The following is a 9,529-nucleotide window of genomic DNA, read 5'->3' as shown; positions in this document are numbered from 1 at the left end:
GTTTGTTGTTCATTTTGTGTTTAATGCAGTGTAAGTTTTACGATGTACAAGGAAAGTCATGAGGTCATGAATAGATATATGTTGTACATTATGAGGCAAATACAAAATATGTATTAATATAAAACGCTTTCTCCTGAATAACCAAAACTGCTAATATTGGGTATGTTGAATATGTAACAAGTATCTTAGTCCTCCTGATTGATATTGATTTCCAGTCCAGCTGCTGTAGCAATGATGTCATCATGCTCGGCCCTCTATTTGTGTAGTTTCTGGTGGTAAATCTTGTCGCTCTACGTTGGACTGATTCAAGCTGATTAATTTGGATGGTTGCTGGATGGTCCCAGACCGACGAGACATATTCAAGTGTTGGCTTTACCAGTGTTTGATAGGCTCTGGACTTCGCTTATGTTTTACATCCCCTCATTTTGTGACGAAGGAAACCGAGGGTTCTGTTTGCTTCGGAAATTACCATCTCGATATGTTTGTTGCACTTCAGGTCGTTGCTTACTGTTAGTGTAACTCCTAAGTACTTACTGGATTCTACTTCCTCTAGAACATGGCCATGGAAAGTGTAGTTGGTCTTGATTGATTTCATTTGTCGTTTAATACTAAACACCACACATTTGTTTAGGTTGTAAACCATGTGCAAGTCCTTTGCCCAATGTTCCAGAAATAACAGGTCCTGCTGGAGCAATCTCGCGTCTGCCTTAGACTTTGTGTCATAATATATAAGGCTGTCTTCAGCGAAAAGCTTGATTTTGGAGCATGTTGTCTCTGGTAGATCGTTTATGAAGGCAATGAATAGCAGTGGTCCAAGAACTCTCCGTTGTGGCACTCCGGATGTTACGGGTGCTGTTGTTGATGTATGGCCATCAAGTAGTACTTACTGTGTCTGTTTTCTAAGGAAGTCTTGTATCCATTCTAGTGTCTTTCCTCTTACTCTATAGAAAGCTAGCTTGTAAAGCAGAGTTTCATGGGGTACTTTGTCGAAGGCTTTTGTAACTATCCGCCTTCATCTATGGTTCTGTCGTTGATGGTTAAAACAAACTGGGTCTCGCAACATCGTTTGGATCGGAATCCATGTTGCAAGTCCGACAGGATGGAGTTTCTGTAAAAGTGGTCCATCCCTGGCTATGGACGATATGCTCCAATATCTTACAGGGTATCGATGTTAGTGATATTGGCTAATAATTGGATGCTCGGTGTTTCTCGCCGTTCTTGAAGGTAGGAATGATGGACACATCTCGTCAATCATCTGTGATGGTACTTCTGTCAAGAGACTGATACGTGGGTGACATAGTCATGCAGTCGGGCTGGTATCGTATTTGATCCCAAGGCCTTGTGGATTTTGATGTTTTGAAGCTGTCTTAGAACTCAATTCTCGCTCACAGTGAATTCTGGAATACATTGGTGAGAACTGGGCCCCTTATCTGGTATTGATGTAATGTCCTCCTTAGTGAACTTGTTTATTCAGAATTTTTGCCCAATTCCCTACGTCGCTTTAGAGAAATCCATCTACATTCCTGAGCGGAGCAACACATTGAGTGTTCTGACGCTTTCCCTTCAGATAGGTCCGGAAGTAAATAAATAAATATGTGTCATATGCTTTCCTTGTATCCTTCTGCGCTCATGACTTAAGGATCTTTATATCTTTGCTATCCCTTTCTCTGTTGGTGCGTCTGGCCTTGGATAACACACACTGTCTTCTATGGTATAAACTCTTGATATCTGTGGTTATCCATGGGTTTAAATAGCAGAACTTGGTAACTTGGATGGTATGCAAGTGTTCATTATGTCTTTATTTGGTTTCGATATGATTTCCATGGCTCGTTTACTGTAGGGTAATGAAGGGTATTCATTAATCATTCATCACAATATCATGGTCACTCTTTCCGAGTGGTGGTAAGGATTTACTCTTGTTGACTATTGCAGGATGGGATGTATAGAGAAGGTCAAGGGTTTTATCCTCTCGGTGGGAAAATTACTGACTTGCTCCAGTGCTAAGTCATCTTGTAGATTCACAAAGGCTTCATTGACTCTTACTGGTACTGACTTTCCAACTGTTCTACTTGTTGGTCATACAATGTCAGGAAGGTTAAAGTCCCCTCCAAGAAGGAAAATGGAGTTTTTATTTGTTGATCGGATGGTAGTGATATTCTTAACAAGCGCCTATATACTAGTATAGTCTTTGTTTGGTTGTCGGTATACTGTTGTTAACATTGCATTTTTTCGATAACGTAAGTTTACCTTGACACTTGTACATTCAGAAGAAGTCCCAGTGAATGCGCTAAACTTTGACTGCTAAAATAAGTACGTTTACAGTAAAAAGATGTATAGAAAAGTATTCCAACTATCGCTCTATTTATACTATTTAAACAAGTTATGTATACCCAATACGCAAGATATCCAGAACCCAAAGTTGGTGTGTAGTGTGATTGAGTGAACGGTTATCGAAATTGTTTGAAATATTGAACTTAAATCTAAGATCGTCCGTTATGAACACAGCTGCGAAGTTAAAAAAAAAAAAAAAAAAAAAAAAAAAAACCCACTGAATCTACCTCATTAAGATTCATTTACATGAGGCGATCAGTTTGTGCTCTTGAACACTGACTAATTCATATTTCTTGCAATGACTGAAAACAACTATATCTATTTAAGACCTAAAACAAAACAAGCTTTTGCTGTGTGATTCTCCTGCTTGAAAACTGAGACATATATTGTTATTTTATGTTATTAAATCATTGATAGCAGTATGTATTCTGGATTTAAAACTGAGATGTCTGATTCAGGACTACCTATGTTCTTGGCCATTCCGATAGTGATAAGGGAGATGTTATCTGGAAGGTATTTCCCGATAATTCTTCCAGATTCGGTGTATCCTTGTATTTGGGCAATTAACAACAGCACACCGCCAATCTATGTCTATTGCATGGCACTTCTTTCGACGAAAAAAAACGACATAGTTTCTTGGTAACGCGAAAATGTTTGGACATTTAAAATGTCAAAAGTTTTATTTGATTCTCAAGATCTACACATCAATCAATTGTATTTTGTTATCATCAATCCCTAACATTGCTTGGTTGTGTGTACAGCACACACATTGATTAATAGGACCTGTAAAGTCAGACTGGGAAGGACTCCCACAGCTAGCTAACACTTGACTCGGCAGGTCTGTCTTCAGACGGACTGTCTGCCTAGAACATCAGCAATGTTGTGTGATTGTAAATTCTACAAAACAGTAGATTTATAAATGGAATACTGATAATCTGACAACACAAAACTAAATACACATACAGACCTATTTTTTGTTTTATCAGCATTCTATGATGCTTATGGTTATTGTGCGTATACAATACTCGGAAATATATTATAACGACATAAAATATCATAACCCTGTTCTACTGGAAGTCATGTTGACCTATTTTGGCTCCGCTCACCCCCTGGGGGTAAGAGACCACATAATTCACAATTTTAAATAGCATAAGGTTACACAAAGTTTGTGCAAAAGATAATGAATTTGCTTCAGTGGTTTTGGAGAAGACAAAAAAAATTGTTTTGTTTTGACGAACATACCGCGCACGACCGACATTGTTAGACGAAGGACAAATTGCGATGTCACATATGACCACCTCAAAGGCAATTTAGGAAGAAGAGAAAAGATATTATCCCAAATTTAGTCGCCTTTTTTGATGAGCAGATACAATTCTAGCGCCATTTGTGGTGTTTTTTTGTACTAGACAACGGGCAAATCAGTCATTTTACTCCCTTTATGTTGAGGTTCATCTAACATTGATTTTCATAGACCATCAGGTGTCTCTGACAGAATATGGAGCAAGCGCATGACGCCAAGGGAAATATTAGGAAGCTAGGATGAAGAAAAATACTATCCCATATTTAGACGCTTTTTACGACGTTTTTTTTACTTCCTTTTTACTGTTGTTCGTATAACGTCCCTTTAACAGTTATCGATATACTGTACAAATCGTTTCAAAATATAAGAGTACAATTTGAATACGAAATTATCTTGAAAACGATTGAGAATAGAATAGGCATCGAATACGGAAAGCCAATTTAAGCAAGGTATATCCCGTATTTAATCGAATTATATAATATATCTTATATAATTATATAAGATATCCTATATCTATCTTATAAAATGTATAAGATATCTTATAAAGTATATAAGATATCTTACATAACATATAAGATATCTTATATGCTATATAAGATATCTTATATAGCATATAAGATATCTCATAAAGTATATTAGATATCTTATATAAATTATATAAGATATCTTATATAATATATCTTATATAGCATATTAGAGATATATCATAAAGTATATAAGATACTTGCCTTTATCAGATATCCTATAAAGCAACGATATTTCAATTATAAAAGACATCTTATACAGTATATAAGATATCTTATAGAGTATATAAGATATGTTATATATTAAATAAGATATCTCATATACTATATGAGATATCTTATATTTCAATCAAGATATCTTATAGATATGCAGTGAAATTATCGATCGACTTTGCTCTTTGAATAAATGTCATGTTGGCTTGCCATACTCGACACATCATTAGTGCTCAGCATGAAGGAAGTGGGATGACTGGTTCGCCAGTTGTCAGTATAATGTGACCGGGTTGTTTGAAGCAACACCTCCATGACGGCCTTGCCACAAGAATTGTATTGGTTTGTCATGTTACAAGATCATCAGGCTCTTATCCTTGATATTGACACATTTAACATTCCCTTGTCCAAATGTCCTGGTTGGGAAGGCAATGTCCTCTGTCTCTGACAAAGACGAGGCAAAACAAACTCGATCATATTTGATGGTTACATCACAATGCTACAGAACCTTGTCTTGAATGACCTGAAACAATAGATGATTGACTGGTCGTTCAACTCTATTTGCATGGCAAGAGAAAATAAAAATAGTACGGGTGGGGTTCGAACCCACGTGGAGATACCTCCATTGGAACTTAAGTCCAACGCCTTAACCACTCGGCCACCGTACTGATGCTGCAATCACTTATGAGACTAACAGATGGATAAACTGAAAGCTGCATCTCTTTGACGGCCTTGCCACAAGAATTTTATTGGTTGGTCATGTTACAAGATCATAAGGCTCTTGTCCTTGATATTGATACATTTGACATTCCCTTGTCCAAATATCCTGGTTGGGAAGGAAATGTCTTCTGTCTCTTTGATATTGACACATTTGAAATTCCCTTTTCCAAATGTCATGGTTGGGAAGGAAATGTCTTCTGTCTCTTTGATATTGACACATTTGACATTCCCTTGTCCAAATGTCCTGGTTGGGAAAGAAATGTCTTCTGTCTCTTTGATATTGACACATTTGACATTCCCTTGTCCAAATGTCCTGTTTGGGAAGGCAATGTCCTCTGTCTCTTTGATATTGACAAATTTGACATTCCCTTGTCCAAATGTCCTGGTTGGGAAGGCAATGTCCTCTGTCTCTTAAAACAGACGAGACAAAACAACATCGATGATATTTGATGGTTACATCACAATGCTACAGAACTTTGTCTTGAATGACCTGAAACAGTAGATGATTGACTGGTCGTTCAACTCTATTTGCATGGCAAGAGAAAATAAAAATAGTACGGGTGGGGTTCGAACCCACGCGGAGATACCTCCATTGGAACTTAAGTCCAACGCCTTAACCACTCGGCCACCGTACTGATGCTGCAATCACTTATGAGACTAACAGATCGATAAACTGAACAAATCGTTTCAAAATAAGAGTATAATTTAAATACGAAATTATATCGAAAACGATTGAGAATAGAATAGGCCGCGACACACCATTAGTGCTCAGCATTAAGGGAATGTGATGACTGGTTCGCCAGTTGTCAGTATAATGTGACCGGGTGGGGGTGTACTGTATAATGTGCTCTTTGTTTGAAGCTGCATCTTCAGGCTTTGACGAGACATTTGAACATCTTGCCACAAGAATTGCATTGGTTTATGGTCATGTTACAAGGTCAAAGGTCTCTTGTCCTTGATATTGATACATTTGACATTCCCTTGTCCAAATATATCCTGGTTGGGAAGGAAATGTCTTCTGTCTCTTTGGTATTGACACATTTGAAATTCCCTTGTCCAAATGTCCTGTTTGGGAAGTCAATGTCTCCTGTCTCTTTGATATTGACACATTTGACATTCCCTTGTCCAAATGTCCTGGTTGGGAAGGAAATGTCTTTTGTCTCTTGAAAAAGACGAGACAAAACAATATCGATCATATTTGATGGTTACATCACAATGCTTCAGAACCTTGTCTCGAATGACCTGAAACAGTAGATGATTGACTGGTCGTTCAACTCTATTTGCATGGCAAGAGAAAATAAAAATAGTACGGGTGGGTTCTGGTTCGAACCCACGCGGAGATACCTCCATTGGAACTTAAGTCCAACGCCTTAACCACTCGGCCACCGCACTGATGCTGCAATAACTTATGAGACTAACAGATGGATAAAACTGAAAGCTGCATCTCTTTGACGGCCTTGCCACAAGAATTTTATTTGGTTGGTCATGTTACAAGATCATAAGGCTCTTGTCCTTGATATTGATACATTTGACATTCCCTTGTCCAAATATCCTGGTTGGGAAGGAAATGTCTTCTGTCTCTTTGATATTGACACATTTGAAATTCCCTTTTCCAAATGTCATGGTTGGGAAGGAAATGTCTTCTGTCTCTTTGATATTGACACATTTGACATTCCCTTGTCCAAATGTCCTGGTTGGGAAAGAAATGTCTTCTGTCTCTTTGATATTGACACATTTGACATTCCCTTGTCCAAATGTCCTGTTTGGGAAGGCAATGTCCTCTGTCTCTTTGATATCGACACATTTGACATTCCATTGTCCAAATGTCCTGGTTGGGAAGGAAATGTCTTCTGTCTCTTGACAAAGACGAGACAAAACAATATCGATCATATTTGATGGTTACATCACAATGCTTCAGAACCTTGTCTCGAATGACCTGAAACAGTAGATGATTGACTGGTCGTTCAACTCTATTTGCATGGCAAGAGAAAATAAAAATAGTACGGGTGGGGTTCGAACCCACGCGGAGATACCTCCATTGGAACTTAAGTCCAACGCCTTAACCACTCGGCCACCGCACTGTGGCTGCAATCACTTATTAGACTAACAGATCGATAAACTGAACAAATCGTTTCAAAATAAGAGTATAATTTGAATACGAAATTATCTTGAAAACGATTGAGAATAGAATAGGCCGCGACACACCATACGTGCTCAGCATTAAGGGAATGGGATGACTAGTACGCCAGTTGTCAGTATACTGTGACCGGATAGATGTACTGTTTGAAGCAGCACCTCTTTGACGGCTTTGTCACAAGAATTACATTGGTTGGTCATGTTACAAGATCATCAGGCTCTTGTCCTTGATACATTTGACATTCCCTTGTCCAAATGTCCTGTTTGGGAAGGCAATGTCTTCTTTCTCTTTGATATTGACACATTTGACATTTCCTTGTCCAAATATCCTGTTTGGGAAGGCAATGTCTTCTTTCTCTTTGATATTGACACAATTGACATCCCCTTGTCCAAATGTCCTGTTTGGGAAGGCAATGTCCTCTGTCTATTTTATATTGACAGATTTGATCTTTCCTTGTCCAAATGTCCTGTTTGGGAAGGCAATGTCCTCTGTCTATTTTATATTGACATATTTGATATTTCCTTGTCCAAATGTCCTGTTTGGGAAGGCAATGTCCTCTCTCTCTTTGGTATTGACACATGTGACATTCCCTTGTCCAAATGTCCTGTTTAGGGAGGCAATGTCTTCCGTCTCTTTCATATTGACACATTTGGCATTCCCTTGTCCAAATGTCCTGTTTGGGAAGGCAATGTCTTCTTTCCCTTTGATATTGATACATTTGACATTCAATTGTCCAAATATCCTGTTTGGGAAGGCAATGTCCTCTGTCTATTTTTTATTGACAGATTTGACATTCCCTTGTCCAAATGTCCTGTTTGGGAAGTCAATGTCCTCTGTCTCTTTGATATCGACACATTTGACATTCCCTTGTCCAAATGTCCTGGTTGGGAAGGAAATGTCTTCTGTCTCTTGACAAAGAGGAGACAAAACAATATCGATCATATTTGATGGTTACATCACAATGCTTCAGAACCTTGTCTCGAATGACCTGAAACAGTAGATGATTGACTGGTCGTTCAACTCTATTTGCATGGCAAGAGAAAATAAAAATAGTACGGGTGGGGTTCGAACCCACGCGGAGATACCTCCATTGGAACTTAAGTCCAACGCCTTAACCACTCGGCCACCGTACTGATGCTGCAATCTCTTACAATGATATAACATCATTATATACCGTGCAATTCGATACTACAACTCAAGGGCAAAAAGTGAGGTACTTTAAAAGGATAATGTTGGAGAGGAAAATGTCATTCGAGAGGAGAATAGATAACAAATGATCCCAAATTTAGTCGCCTTTTGCATCCCATTTTACCACCATTACCTACAGGAACCACCATGTACATTTATCCATTAACAATTTGTGCTCAAAAGGTTAATGTCAGAAGGACTGTTCAAATTATTGCCAGTGATGCTTACTTTTCGTTGTCATAATTTCTTAAATTTTGTTATGTTATACTCTTATGCTTCGTTTTTATGCTTCTTTCAAACCCATTTTTTATTAACTATTTGAAATTTGTTTATTTTAGCCATAATTGTTATCACTAAATAGTCTTTTTTGTAAGCTCCTTATGTGCAATATTGGATTTGGTTTATGTATTACTGACCATAATCAGCCCTACAGGTAGGGCGTTAGAATTGTACCTACTGCCCTAATTGCATGATTGTAAAAGGAATCTTATCTTTCCTCTTCTTCCTAACTGACTTTATTCTTCCTAACGTCTCCCAAGTAGATATTACAAGTAGACACAACACGGATGTAACAGTCTCTCAAAACCTACATGTGGTTTGGACTGGGTTAGTTTACTAGGTTTAACGTCCTATAAACAGTCAAAAAGGGTCATTAAAGGACGGCCTCCCAAATATGCAATGTGTTGTGGTATGCGACAGTCTCAGACTGAGTCTGTGTGCTCACCGCCCTCGGAAACTCACTGTCTATACTCCATTACGCTCCAAAGAATTGCCCTCACCACCCTCGAATACCCACTGTCTATACTCCATTACGCTCCGTTTATATCAGACCGTAGGCTAATTAACGTGGGTAACAGACGATGTGCTCTCACCAAAGCATGCCGAGGAAGATGCCAAACAAGTAGACCACACCCGGTCACATTATACTGCCAACAGGCATACAAACTGTCCCATTTCCTTTATTCTGAGCGCGAAGCAGAAACAGAAACTACAACTGTTATAGACTATGGTATTCTCAGCCAGGGGACAGAGTCCAGAACCTACCTCGTAGGGGCGAACGCTCAACTCAGAGGAGACCGTCCTTAAATGACATTAGATGTTAAATTAAAAAATAAATCT

General features: G+C 38.5%; 5 non-coding genes across 5 annotated transcripts; all 5 read right to left on the bottom strand.

Annotated features, from left to right (window-relative positions):
* Nucleotides 1-4,950: 4,950 nt before the first annotated feature.
* Trnal-uaa (transfer RNA leucine (anticodon UAA)) lies at nucleotides 4,951-5,033 on the bottom strand. The gene has a single exon. It is a non-coding gene; the product is annotated as a tRNA-Leu (tRNA).
* Nucleotides 5,034-5,637: 604 nt separating this feature from the next.
* On the bottom strand, nucleotides 5,638-5,720 carry Trnal-uaa (transfer RNA leucine (anticodon UAA)). Its single transcript has one exon. It is a non-coding gene; the product is annotated as a tRNA-Leu (tRNA).
* A 669-nt stretch (nucleotides 5,721-6,389) lies between these two features.
* Nucleotides 6,390-6,477, bottom strand: Trnal-uaa (transfer RNA leucine (anticodon UAA)). Its single transcript has one exon. It is a non-coding gene; the product is annotated as a tRNA-Leu (tRNA).
* Nucleotides 6,478-7,083: 606 nt separating this feature from the next.
* On the bottom strand, nucleotides 7,084-7,166 carry Trnal-uaa (transfer RNA leucine (anticodon UAA)). Its single transcript has one exon. It is a non-coding gene; the product is annotated as a tRNA-Leu (tRNA).
* Nucleotides 7,167-8,272: 1,106 nt separating this feature from the next.
* On the bottom strand, nucleotides 8,273-8,355 carry Trnal-uaa (transfer RNA leucine (anticodon UAA)). Its single transcript has one exon. It is a non-coding gene; the product is annotated as a tRNA-Leu (tRNA).
* Between the last annotated feature and the right edge of the window lie 1,174 nt (nucleotides 8,356-9,529).

Source organism: Argopecten irradians, chromosome 12, assembly GCF_041381155.1.
Source record: "Argopecten irradians isolate NY chromosome 12, Ai_NY, whole genome shotgun sequence".
In the NCBI taxonomy this organism is placed as follows: Eukaryota; Metazoa; Mollusca; class Bivalvia; order Pectinida; family Pectinidae; genus Argopecten; species Argopecten irradians.
The sequence above is the reverse complement of the archived record's forward strand: the minus strand, read 5'-3'. Positions and strand labels throughout refer to the sequence as shown.